Raw genomic sequence first — 12509 nt, 5'->3', positions numbered from 1 at the left:
GTTTGTTTGATGTAGTTCTATTATTTTTATGACTTTCATAATGATAAAAGCACTTTTGACATATGATACATGTGATTTTATATATTTATGGAACAAAATCGAATACAGTAATTCCGTGACGTCAGAACAAGGTATTTTTCACTTTACGTGTATCTGCTTTGAAGTTTAAGTAAAGGTACTCTGCCTATGCCGATCTTTGGTGATTACAGACGCAGGTAGGATCCCTCAAACTAGGGGCATTATTAACAAAAGACTGACTTTTACAAAGCTCTTAAATTGATCGATTCAGGGACCATTTTCTATTAGCCTTTATAAGCTAAAACTGACTTACGGCCATTACATTACCATAGTCCTTATCAATAACAAACTCATCGAAATGATTGTGTCGAAACTTTGTCGATGTATTAATTTGGGCCACTCCCGTGTGTAATTCAGCTCTCCGCACTATTAAACTTGGTTAATGGATCGACGCCGATGCGCTTTGTTCAAATTTAACGTAAGAATAACGTTCAAAACTTTGAACCTTTTTATGAAACATACAAAAAGGCATACAAGGTTATTGTAGTTAAAATGTTTTTTTTCTTTTTGTGATACCAAGCGACGAGACAAACAAGTGTGTCTGGTGGTAAGCGACACGCCTGTCCATAACAGTTGCAGTGCCATTCGGAGCTTCAAATCGCAAAGATCTGAGGGGCACTGCCACTATGTCCGCCACACTGCGACATGAGTTGACAGATCCCATGTGCCTGTAATTTCACCAGCTCCCTTACCCTTCGAAACCGGGACGCAGTTAATGTTAATGTTTAGTATAAATGATATGCCAGATGACCACACAAATTACCTGTCTATTAAAAAAAAATACTTCCCAAATTGGTCCTACCAGGAACCGAACTCGGAATCTCCTCATCCAGTGCCCATAGTCCGATACAATGGATCGGACGGATAAGTCATCAAGGTCATCAAAATACGCTCTGGAAACTTGTTTCAGAATTTCAAAAGTTCTTATGTGAAGGAAATAACAATCAGTTTAATGTCTGATCAGAAATTTTAAACACATGGGCACACAGCACACAGACTGCTGTAAAGATCTGATAATATATTGTCCTTTATTATAATAAAAACCCTCTAAAAGTGGATTGAAGATCAAATATCTTGAAAATTTATTGCTTTATTATCATCGAATTGCCATAAAGGTACGGGTCGTGCGGCCAAGTTGCTACCAGGGTACCAACAGCGCATAAGTTGTTAGTCGTTGGACACCCCTTGTAACGAATTCTACTAAATTGGCCCTTAAATTAATTTCTCTTAACAGCTGCAGCTATCGATTTACGACCAATTAAACCAATTTAAAGAAAAATTGTTGGTGCGACACTATCACGTTCTATGTGTAACGATATTATTTGTTTAGTTGGCGCTGCCATTTGTATTGTGTAAATTGGCACAAAAAGACGTGACCTACAATACTGTTGCATTATTAGGGACCTTGTCTTGTTTTGAACTCACGACGCAAAAAGAGGGCAGTTAAATTAAGCCTTTGTCTTTGTATCTGTGACATCATAGCTTCCAAATAGGTGCATTAATCTCAAAGCTTTTTTTATTTGAAAGCTAATTTAATTGGTATGGTAATAATAATAATAATAATAATAATAACGCACACACTCAACATAGCCCCGCACTAGGGAAACCCTGTGTCGCGGGTGCCATGGACACACACATACACAACCACAAATTACACCCAAACTCACGAGAGAAATAAATGTAGGTCATACAAATATTTCTCCCGGCCCGGGAATCGAACCTGGGACCTCTGCGTGGCAGTCCGGCGTGGTAACCGTTCGGCCACCGAGGCAGTTAAGGTTTTTAAACATGATTGATGGTCACCTGCTCAGCTGTATAAAGATAATAATAACGTACACACTCATAGTCCCGCACTAGGAAAACTCTGTATCGCGGGTGCCCATAGCACCCGCGCACACACACATAGACAACCACAAATTAAATCCATACTCACGAGAGAAATAAAAATGACCGATCTCAAGAAAATTTCTCCTAGCCCGGGAATCGGACCTGGGACCTCAGCGTGGCAGTTCAGCATGGTGACATGGAGGCAGTTACATCATCAATTGGTCATCAGCTCTTTTCTCAGTTAGTATGGTGATCGTGATTATAAAATGAATATTTATTTTATTTCCACTTGACATTTTGTATACTATGCGAATCCGTTGAGATTGCTATAATATGGTAACCATAACCAACGCTGCGACCAAAACACTCTGCAGACAAACCAAGTCCTCAAGTGCTAGTAGGACTATCGATTTTGAGCTCATTAAATTGGTCTCGACAAGTAGTTAGCTTAAAAATGACGTCTTTGTATTATTGAGATTAGAATAACTACACTAGCTGTGTTATGATTAATAAATACAAAGATTGAACACAAGTGTGACGATGTCACCTCTTAAATCGTCATCCCACCTTCCGTTCCTGGCCACTTACGTTTGAAAATTTGAATCGTTCTATAGTTCTTTGGTCTCCTCATTCTTACTTTGCTTCGTTCCGTCGCGACTCCCATCCAAATTCTCCGAGAGGAACGACCGTATCCTCCTATCCTGTAAACCTAACTGCTTATAAGCAGCAACAATACAAAAAAAGAAGGCCCTTTGAGCCTTTATTTTACCAGTCCATACTTTCTTTCTTCCTTCCTTCACCTTTTCCCCGTTATACTTCTACAATAAATTCATATGGACCAAGCTTACTTACTATCACTATTACTCAACCCCTCGGCCACACAAGAAAAATTTCTTCGACGCGGTGAGACAACAACCCGCGACCATGCTGCACCGTAGCATTGCTCTTACCAACTGAGCCACAGGTCAAGTTACCGAGCTGTCGATATTCTCCTATCTGTTTTTATTATAGATCTTTGTACTGGCTTTCGGCATTCGTCACTGCTAGTGACATCTATTGAGAGATTTTTGAAAAACCTCACCGCAGGCGGTATCTTTACACCGGGTCAAAGAAATTTTTCTGTGTTCGATCTTTGTATTAATCGTAACAAAACGAATGGTGACTTTATTGACTTTTTGGAGTACCCTGTTTTGTAACGGGGATTTTAAAATTTTAATATATAGAATAATACGAGTAAATAAGGAGTTGCAAATAGGTACTATTTACGACCCACAACAATTCTCATCATAGATAGGTTATTTTGTGCAATAAGACCATTCTTGCAGTAACTCTCAATTCAATATACCGCACATGTAACCAAATACTGTCGTAACTCATAATTTAGGACTTGAAAAAACACATTTGAAAATTAAAAAAATACTATATGCAACTTATTGCGAATAATGTGATTCTTTTCATTTATATATGATGCTTAATTATCCATTTATAAACGAGAATATATATGCAATGTAAAGATCATCTTGATGGTTTTTTCAGGAAAGTTCACCAACCCATACGCCATAAGGGCCAGCGATTTCCGATTGAAATAAGGTATACATTGTAATGCTCTGAGACCGACCTTGGAGTATCGCGGCGCATTTCTCGTAGCATTGAAATTTATACCTTATTAAAATTGTAATAGCATAAAGTATACATTGATAATTTCAATGTCCTTTGCCTGACCGTCTGCCGATTTCCGCTGGACTTTAAGCAACAGGCAAATAATGGTGTATGTCATTAAGTCATATTATATGATGTCATACGCTGCCATTGGCCTTGTGTTACCGACACAAGCTTAGCAACATGTTTGTATTGTCATCAATACTATATTTTTAGTGTGCTTATGTGCCAGACAGTCACTCTAATAACATGGTCTCAAACCAGGTAATTTCCTGTACTATAGGTAGATTTCCTGTCCGGAACGTTAACCAGAACCAATTTTAAAAATCTCACTTCCCAAATTAGTCTTACCGGAACTGGAACTGGTGACCTTCCCGTCTAGCGCCTACATTGAAAACCGTTGGGCCACCATAGTCGCCAAGTAAGTATTCTACAGACATGAATTTTTTTTATGATACCATGTGGCGAAAGGGACAAGTCGTGCCCCTGGTGGTAAGGGAAATGTCTGTCCATAGCAACCGCAATGCCATTCAGAGCATTAAATCGCAAAGTTCTAAAGAGCACCGCCACCACTGAGCCCGTAGTCACCATTATGTTGACAAGTTCCATGTGCCTGTAATTACACCAGCACTCTTACCCTTCAAACCGAAACGCAGCAATGCTCGCATTACTGCTTGGCGGCCGAAAAACGTAAGGTGTCAGTGAGTACTTCCCTGGACGAACTCTTTCACAAACAGTTCTGCTGCTACTAAATATAAGAATACTAAAATAAATTAATATGCCTCTATTTAAGCTTTCTAAAAAACGTTATTTGAAAACAGTTCGATAATTAAAATGCCTTCACACCGTAAACTTAAGTAAACAAGACGGAGTGCTTTACCCATTCCCAACTAATGTTAAAATCTCCGGCGGCCGTTAAAAGAATTACATAGCGCACGGGGAAATGAAAACGGCCATAAATCCGTTCGCGAATGCTTTTACGCAAACGCAGGGTAATTGCAGAACTTTCCAAATGAATATATGCAAAAGTGTTAAATCTTTAACCGTTAGTTGGCTGCTGCGGGCGATAAGGTGCGACAACCTATGCGAATTGTCGGGTGTGTAGCCAGGCAGCGCTCATCTATCATAGTTCACAGCTAGCTGGAATAAATAGACCACCCAATTTATAAAGGAAAAATGCCGAAAATACTCTCGCTATTCAAGTTAGTCTAAGAGTAACTCTGAAGATACGTCTCACAGGAGAACACGAGGGCCCTTCTTTTAAAGAGCTTTGTCTACGGTCTAGTGTTGAGCATTGAGAAAATGAATTTTCTCTTCCAAAATATGTATACAGAAAGCGAGAATTCCATATGACGTAGATAGATTTGAATTTATTTGTTTTAATTACGTGTCCATGAAAATAAATCTTATACTGGATTTTCCTACGTCAACCCTATTAAAAATCTCGTTTAATCGTTCCTGTCATGCTTTCACAGGATATGAAGTGTACTTACAACGGGTTTTAATCCGGAAACCAATCAGTCAGTTTATTAATTTGTGTACAATGGGTTTTTGTAATAAATAAATCCAATTTATTCTACCCTGGTTAGCCAGCAAATATGTATGCACTGGTCAAATATTTACTGTATTTGATTTATGATATGTGTATTATCAAATGTTATTATAGACAAAAAATAATATTAGTAAAAAAAATTGAAAAAAGCAAAATAAATTGTGAATCATAACTAAATCGCTTATTAACCGTCAAAGCAAAAAGTCGAGGAGTAAAAAGTACTATTTAAAAAGAATTTAACAATTTTCTTTTACGTTCATTAAAATTATTAATTTATTTAGTTCCTTGAGCAAATGATACAATATTTTTATGCAATTTCACTTTTACTTTCTGGACTTTTTTTATGTAGATTATAAATATAATGTTAACAATTTTTTTTATTAAAAAAATTAATGCGCAACTTACATCCATATCACCTGATGGAAAGTGACGATGAGGTTGACGATGGAGCAGGCACACCCAAATAATGCTTATACACTCTCGCCTTAAAAGGGCTCAACGGTAACAGTTCAGTAAACAAATCTGCAGACAGTGAATTCCACTCCATGGACGTTCGCCATATAAATGTGAAAGCGAAGCGCTTCGTGCGAATCCTTGTAATATTCACAACATAGACGCGGAACCCCAGCCTACGTCCCCCGATGATCCTTAAAGTATGCTTTGCAACTATCCGTTCGCCTCAAATTACGATAAGATACGCTACTCATCACACTTTTTTTTAAAGCTCGGAAAACAGAATCAATATATCTCACAGTAGAAGCTACGTACGCATGGTAAGCCTGTAGAACCACTTCTCTTTCGACCACTTTCTTCAGCTTAAACAGAGAGTACAACTGTTTACTTGGTTTGGAACAAACATGTTCAATTTTAGGAAACCACATCAATTCGCTATCTACTTGTAAACCGGAAGACTTGGTAGCATCCGTTTTATCAATATACATATTTGCTGAGAAAATCAATTACCTTAATTTAAATTGTTTTCTTTGAAAGTCACGATTTCAGTTTTATTAATATTATAATATTATGTTTCTTGAATCTTTTTGTGAAATTACTCCACTAAAGAAAAATTCCTTCGATCCGGCTGAATTCGAACAGCGCTTTCAGCATACCGTGCTGTTTTTTTTTTTAAGATTATCCAGTTTTAACCAATTCTAAATACCATATCAAACTGCCATAATTCTATTCACACTATTCATAACTACTATACAGTCGTTTGCGAATATCATCATAGGATCTGCAAATGACCTTGAAAAGTCGTAGAGGGCGAGGGCTATCTACTGGGAATCTCCTTGTGTATGTGCGAAGCACTTGCAGTGTCATTGGACATTTCTACAGCCTTTGACAGGGTCTCGCACGCAAGCATTTTAAGTAAACTTCCCTCTTATGGACTTCCCACTGACCTTTGTAATTGGATCTCGGATTTCTTGAGCGAACGTCCGATTCGATTGGTCTTAGAAAGCTACTCTTCCGAACATATGGCGATAGATGCAGGTTCCGTACTGTTTGCAACTCTCTTTCTGCTGCATATCAATGATATGTTAATTCCAGGTACCTTTGCGTATGCTGATTGTCGTCAGCATACTGTGTCAGCAGCACAGTTGTAGGTAAATATGCAAGATACCAATGCAAGAGTCAGTGGAGAGGAAATCCAGTCTTGTCAAGAGTCCATGGTTAGCCGTTTGGATTTGACGCTCAAGGCAGTCTCCGATTGGAACGATGCCAATCTTGTCAAATTTAACGCTATCAAAACGCAGGCGTGTCTATCTATTCTCCGCAAAACGGAGTCCCTTTGAGCTGACTCCGACTTTTCGTGATTTATCCATACTGATAGCCGACTGTCTCCAGTTACTTGGAATAGACCTGTTGTCCAATATGAACTTCGGCAGATACATTAAATCCATGGCCAAAAATGCAGCAAGGAAGCTTGGCATCCTTTCCAGGGTGAGGCGTTACTTTACGCCGGGACGGTTGCTTCAGCTGTATCAAGCACAAATCCGGTCGTGCATGGAGTACTGCTGTGCCACCTTTGGGATGGCTCTGCTACATACCAACTGGCCACTTTGGATTCAATTGACAACCGTGCCAAGAAGCTTATAGGTGAATCAGAATTAGTGGAGGCAAAGCAGCGTCTTGAACATCGCCGTAAAGTTGCCTGCTTATCGGTATTTGACAGGATATATCACAGAGAGTGTGCGATGGAATTACACGATTTAATTCCGCCTTCCCCTTTCCATCACCGGAGGACTAAGCGTAGGCTTGGGTTCCACCCCTATGTTGTAGATATTCCAAAGATTCACACGAAGCGTTATGCTTCCACATTTATATGGCGAAAAGCTGTGGAGTGGAATTCCCTGCCTGCAGACTTGTTCCTGAACGTTATAACTTTGGCCTTTAAAGGCGAGATTGGAATAGGCATTATTTAGGTGTGTATGCTCCATCGTCGGCCTCATCGTCACTTTCCATCAAGTGAGATGGAGGTCAAATGCGCACTTATAAAAAAAAGAGAAATATTAAGAACAATTATGAACCGAAACTCGGGCTTCATCGCGGGAAAATATCGGGAGTCTTGACGATTATTTCGTATTTTCGAGACACGAAAAACCGATATTTGCAGTCTCGGGAATATCGCACTTTTGAAACTTAAGTCGCTTAAGTAAACATAATTTAAAAAATGTACTAAACCAACGCTCATTTTTATTCTGATTACATACATACATGGCAACACTTGAGAGAGAAGCTTAGTATAATCTGTGGAGATTTAAAGATGATAGCATTGAAATAAGATTCTCCCTATCTGAAACTACATTAAACGCCCTTTGTTTCTCGTGCCCACTATAAAAATAGAAACTCTTTTAAAAGAATTTAAATAAATCATTGTTGATTTTTTTACATTTTTGTTATCTAATAAAGAACGTAATATCATGTGGTGACCGCTCAAACGCGTAGCCTATAAATGTGGAAACCTCCTTTTGAAATAGTCTTAAAGATCCCGTTTTTTTGCCGGGTTTTTCGAGACCGCACCGAATACCGATTTTTTTACTGCGACGCGGAAAAACGGCGAATCTGAAATCCTCTTCCTAAAAAAGCAATGTTTGTTTTTGTGTGTTTGGACCTTTTTCGTTGATAACCTCTTAAATCTCTTATTATGCTGCTTCAATACGATTGACGACCTCGGTGGCCCAACGGTTTGCACTGTGGGTGGACATTAGATGCGGAGGTCCCGGGTTCGATTCCCGGTAGGACCAAATTTGGGAGATGAACTTTTCTAAATTGGTTCTGATCTGAGTGTTTTAGAAAGTGCTCCAGAATGAATTCTGTTGCTCTGGTACTCATAGTACAGGGAGTTTCGTAGTTTGAGACCAGACATTGGTGTGGTTGTCTGGCACATTTTTATTAATACGTCGAAGCTCACTGATTAAAGGATTTCATTGAAGCACGACGGAAGAATAAGGATTTCCTATCACGGCGACGTATATTTCATCAATGGATCCGCTCACATTCTAAACTTTTTAAAACTGTTTATTTTATGTAATCACAATCACGAACAAAGAGTACAAAATGAAGATTTTGTCTTTACAAGTTCTAACTTAACAAGCTAAAACAATTTAAGCTCGCCGTGACATTGATGATTGAGAAAAGAACAATTGAAACAAATTAGTGCCCATTTGTTTGCCATCTGTCAACTCAGGTCGAGTTAAACAAACACTCGTCGACATTTTCGTCTTCCAAACAACAACGCCGTACCATTCAAAGTTTACGCAGTATTTGCCTAACGCTTTTCTTGGAACATATCCAGTAAGTGGAAAATACAGACTGAATGGTGCAAAATCGTATTCATGATTCTGAAAAATTGAGAATCGAATGAAGTTGTTATTGTATGCGTGCCAAAACAAAAATATTACATGTTGCCGCTATCACAAAATCTGTGAGCAAAAACTACAAAACCTTACGAGGTTTTATTCACAAATCAACTATGTCTATTTTTGACAAACCTGTTCTTAAAACAGCCCACATAATAGAACTAACTCCAATTTAATAAATTAGCGCGTCGTTAAATATAGAACAATGGGTGACAGTATAACAAACGGTAACGAATTTATATTCTGAATTACTATCGGGAATAAAAACGGTAAAATTAATTTAATAGGTATTTGCACAACTACGTAACATTCCGATGCAGGTTGCACTGACCTGACTGACATCAAATTGTACTTACGTTTTGGCACACCTATCTGCCTAAATTAAGTCAGGCAGGTTCCGGAATTGAATCAGGATAAAGTTTGCCAAAAACGAATGTGCGATGTGTATAGCTGCCACAGACAAGTTAATAAAAGAAAACAAAAATATCCTTAGCCCTGTGAAATACTAAGCCATGACTGAACAGAATCAGCAAACAACCAAACTTTTGCCCGACTTTCCTTCTGCTCCAGCGGCTTTGCGAATTCAAATAAACGTTCGACATAAAGCTGAAAAAAGCGAGCTCAAGTATGACTCAGCTCGAGCAGTCGATAGCAAAAGTTGAAAGTAAATTGCTGTTGCGGAAATAAAAATGTTTCTAGTAATATAAGGACAGGATTGAAAAGCAGGACAAACTTTGTCGAGGACGGATGTAGCCTGTGGATGTAGCGTACAACAGCATTGGCTCTCGACGGGCAAAGTTGGAATAAACGTTTATATTGTTGCAGTAAAGTTGTGTAGTCGTAATGAATAAAAAGTCGTGCGTTCGTATGTTTTGCAAAACTATGGAATGTTAAAACTACCTTTAAATGGTTCGCTGAATAGCTAACAGTAACTGGGAAAATCAATCCTGCCACATGGCTGCAATACCTAAAATCCCATGGGACTACGTCATGAGATACATTAAGACCACAATCGCCACGTTTAATTATGATCCAACCAAGGAGATGCTAGTTAAGTATCAACAATCCCATGATAATAGTTATGGTCAATATTATTACAAAGCATGTGAACTAGACTTATAATATTGTATAATACCGTAATATATAATTATTTAAGTTACCAAACATGAACATAACACAGTCTTTATTTTCGTCAAGTTAGTTTCAAGAATATAAATTAGATTTCAGTTTGTCTAATCTGTAACTTTTGACGCGTAATTATATTTTGTTAGGCGTTTAACTTCGTACTCAATCTTGATTGTCTCGCAGAGAATGTTGTTTGAGTAAATATCAGGAATAGTAATAAAACAAGCTACGAATAATAATAATAAAACACACGAGCAAGTGGAAAGCTGTAGCCTCTGCCTACGTCCATGGGAAACTAACTGCTTCTGTGGCCGAACGGTTACCATGCCGGACTGCCACGCAGAGGTCCCAGGTGCGATTCCCGGGCCGAGAGAAATATTTGTATGGCCTACATTTATTTCTCTCGTGAGTTTGGGTGTAATTTGTGGTTGTCTATGTGTGTGTCCATTGCACCCGCGACACAGGTTTCGCCTAATACGGGGCTATGTTGAGAGTGTGCCTTATTATTATTATATCTATTTTATTATTATTATTATTATTTACTTTATTCTTCTCAGCTTGTTAGCAGGTTTGTTGTTATTATGTGAAAAGGGCGAAAAATACTCGTATATGTATGTCACGCGACCAACACATTGCTATTATTTTATTGTAATGCTAAATCAAGACTAGTTTACATGATATCGTTTGTTTTAGGTCGAAGTTCCTGTGACGCCGTCGTACGCGGCTTCAAACTAAATAAGTGAGTACAACCATCAATTAGTGGCACTTCATCTTCATTTAACAAAGGTTTTTCTTCGTAACCATTATGTTTTAAAAAATGTGGTACTAGATTACTAGCTTCGTAAAGTCGTTCCAACATTTCCTTTGTTGTTACAGCTCGTTCATTTTGTTTTTCCCTTTCCCTTTGTTTACACTGTACCTAGTCATAACTTATCGATATATGGCTTATCTAAGTCTCAGTCATGTGCAAACATACCATCGGGGCTACTTTATATTTAGCAACAAATCCAGGGACGTTATCGTTAGCTCATGTAGTCCAGTAAAACTGCAATTTTCGTTTTATGCTCACTGTCATACTATATTTATCATCTCGTATGATGTCTGACTATAATGTCCGATATGAGAGCAATATCCGCGGTAATGCGCTTTACTATTGTATGTCCCTCGTATCATAGCGTTTAAATTGCTCCCAACTGTGTTTTACTGATAAGTACTTTAAAGTCCATCTTTGAGAAAATTCTTTCCATTTCACATTGATATTTTGGTGCAATAAGTGATAATATTATATCTCGGTCCTTGACCTCTGTAGATGTAGGTCATTCTTTTATGATGTGCCATTGATGCGAGCTGCAGACACATAAGTTATGTTTTGTACAATTTTAATGGTCGCCTCAGAAAGTTGAGAAGATCTAAATCAGCACGAACATTACCGACTTAGGTTTAGTGTCTCATCGTCGCAGACTTCGTTTATCGTAAATCACATTTGCCCCTACTTTAGCGCACGGGAACCGAACAAAAGTGAGGTCCTCCGTCCCTTGTGATTTGGAATTTCGAATCACGAAATAATTTATATGTAACTCAAAAAACTGCTGATGGATTACTTGTCACTTGTCGACACAAGTCCTTTTGATCTCGTTACGCTAATATAGTACTTTGCTTGTAAATGAATAATTGAATAAAGAATGAGTATGAAATTTAAAGTTTTTTACGACTAATACAATCGAAATCAAACAATAGTTGGACAAAAGTCACTACTATACGGGAAAGTTATATCATAAATTTCAAGCCCGTGCAGGTAGAGCCCTAAATGTGCGAGATAATCGGGCCGGTGGTAGACAAATAAATTTCCATTTCAATAAACACTTCGCATCGCACAACTCGCTGGGTACGCCCATGTAAATCAAACTGCAGCTTGCTACCTCCATGCCTATACCTATATACTATCTTCATGCCTATACCTGTATATTCGTTGCAAATTGGAAGCGAAAAACACGGCTTTTTTGACATAACGCTTCATACTTTGACATCACTACCTACGGAGATAGATCCTTGGGTAGATAATCAAAACAGCAGACAAATAAAATCCCAGTTCGGCGAAAGCGTCCCCGGTAGGTGTTCTCCCTGTGTAAATCACCATGCAGCCGGTTACTGCGATGCAATATCGTAATCGATGGTGTAAACTATAAGCGACGACGTTTACATTAGTTGCATTTGTCTACTTTTATTTCATTTTTGTGTATAGTTTGTCCGTCAATGCTAGAATTTCTATTACTAATTGTTTTATAACATACGTATTATAGAAATGTATACCTATTAAACGCATTAGTTACACATCTCTTTCGCTTCTTATACAAACTCACGGTATTTGTTTGTTTTATCTACTTTTTAACATTTGTTCATACACGCTG

General features: G+C 38.2%; 1 protein-coding gene across 3 annotated transcripts in view; it reads left to right on the top strand.

The window, feature by feature from the left end:
• Positions 1-12509, top strand: part of LOC113230693 (dystroglycan) — an 80804-nt gene that overhangs the window by 21015 nt on the left and 47280 nt on the right. For all 3 annotated transcript variants that reach the window (XM_026464737.1, XM_026464736.1, XM_026464735.1), the window contains exon 2: positions 10795-10840. The gene's annotated coding sequence lies outside the window, so the exon portion shown is untranslated. The remainder of the gene's footprint in view (positions 1-10794; positions 10841-12509) is intronic.

Source organism: Hyposmocoma kahamanoa, unplaced genomic scaffold (genome assembly GCF_003589595.1).
Source record: "Hyposmocoma kahamanoa isolate Upper Pololo Valley unplaced genomic scaffold, ASM358959v1 64, whole genome shotgun sequence".
Taxonomy (NCBI): domain Eukaryota; kingdom Metazoa; phylum Arthropoda; class Insecta; order Lepidoptera; family Cosmopterigidae; genus Hyposmocoma; species Hyposmocoma kahamanoa.
The sequence above is the reverse complement of the archived record's forward strand: the minus strand, read 5'-3'. Positions and strand labels throughout refer to the sequence as shown.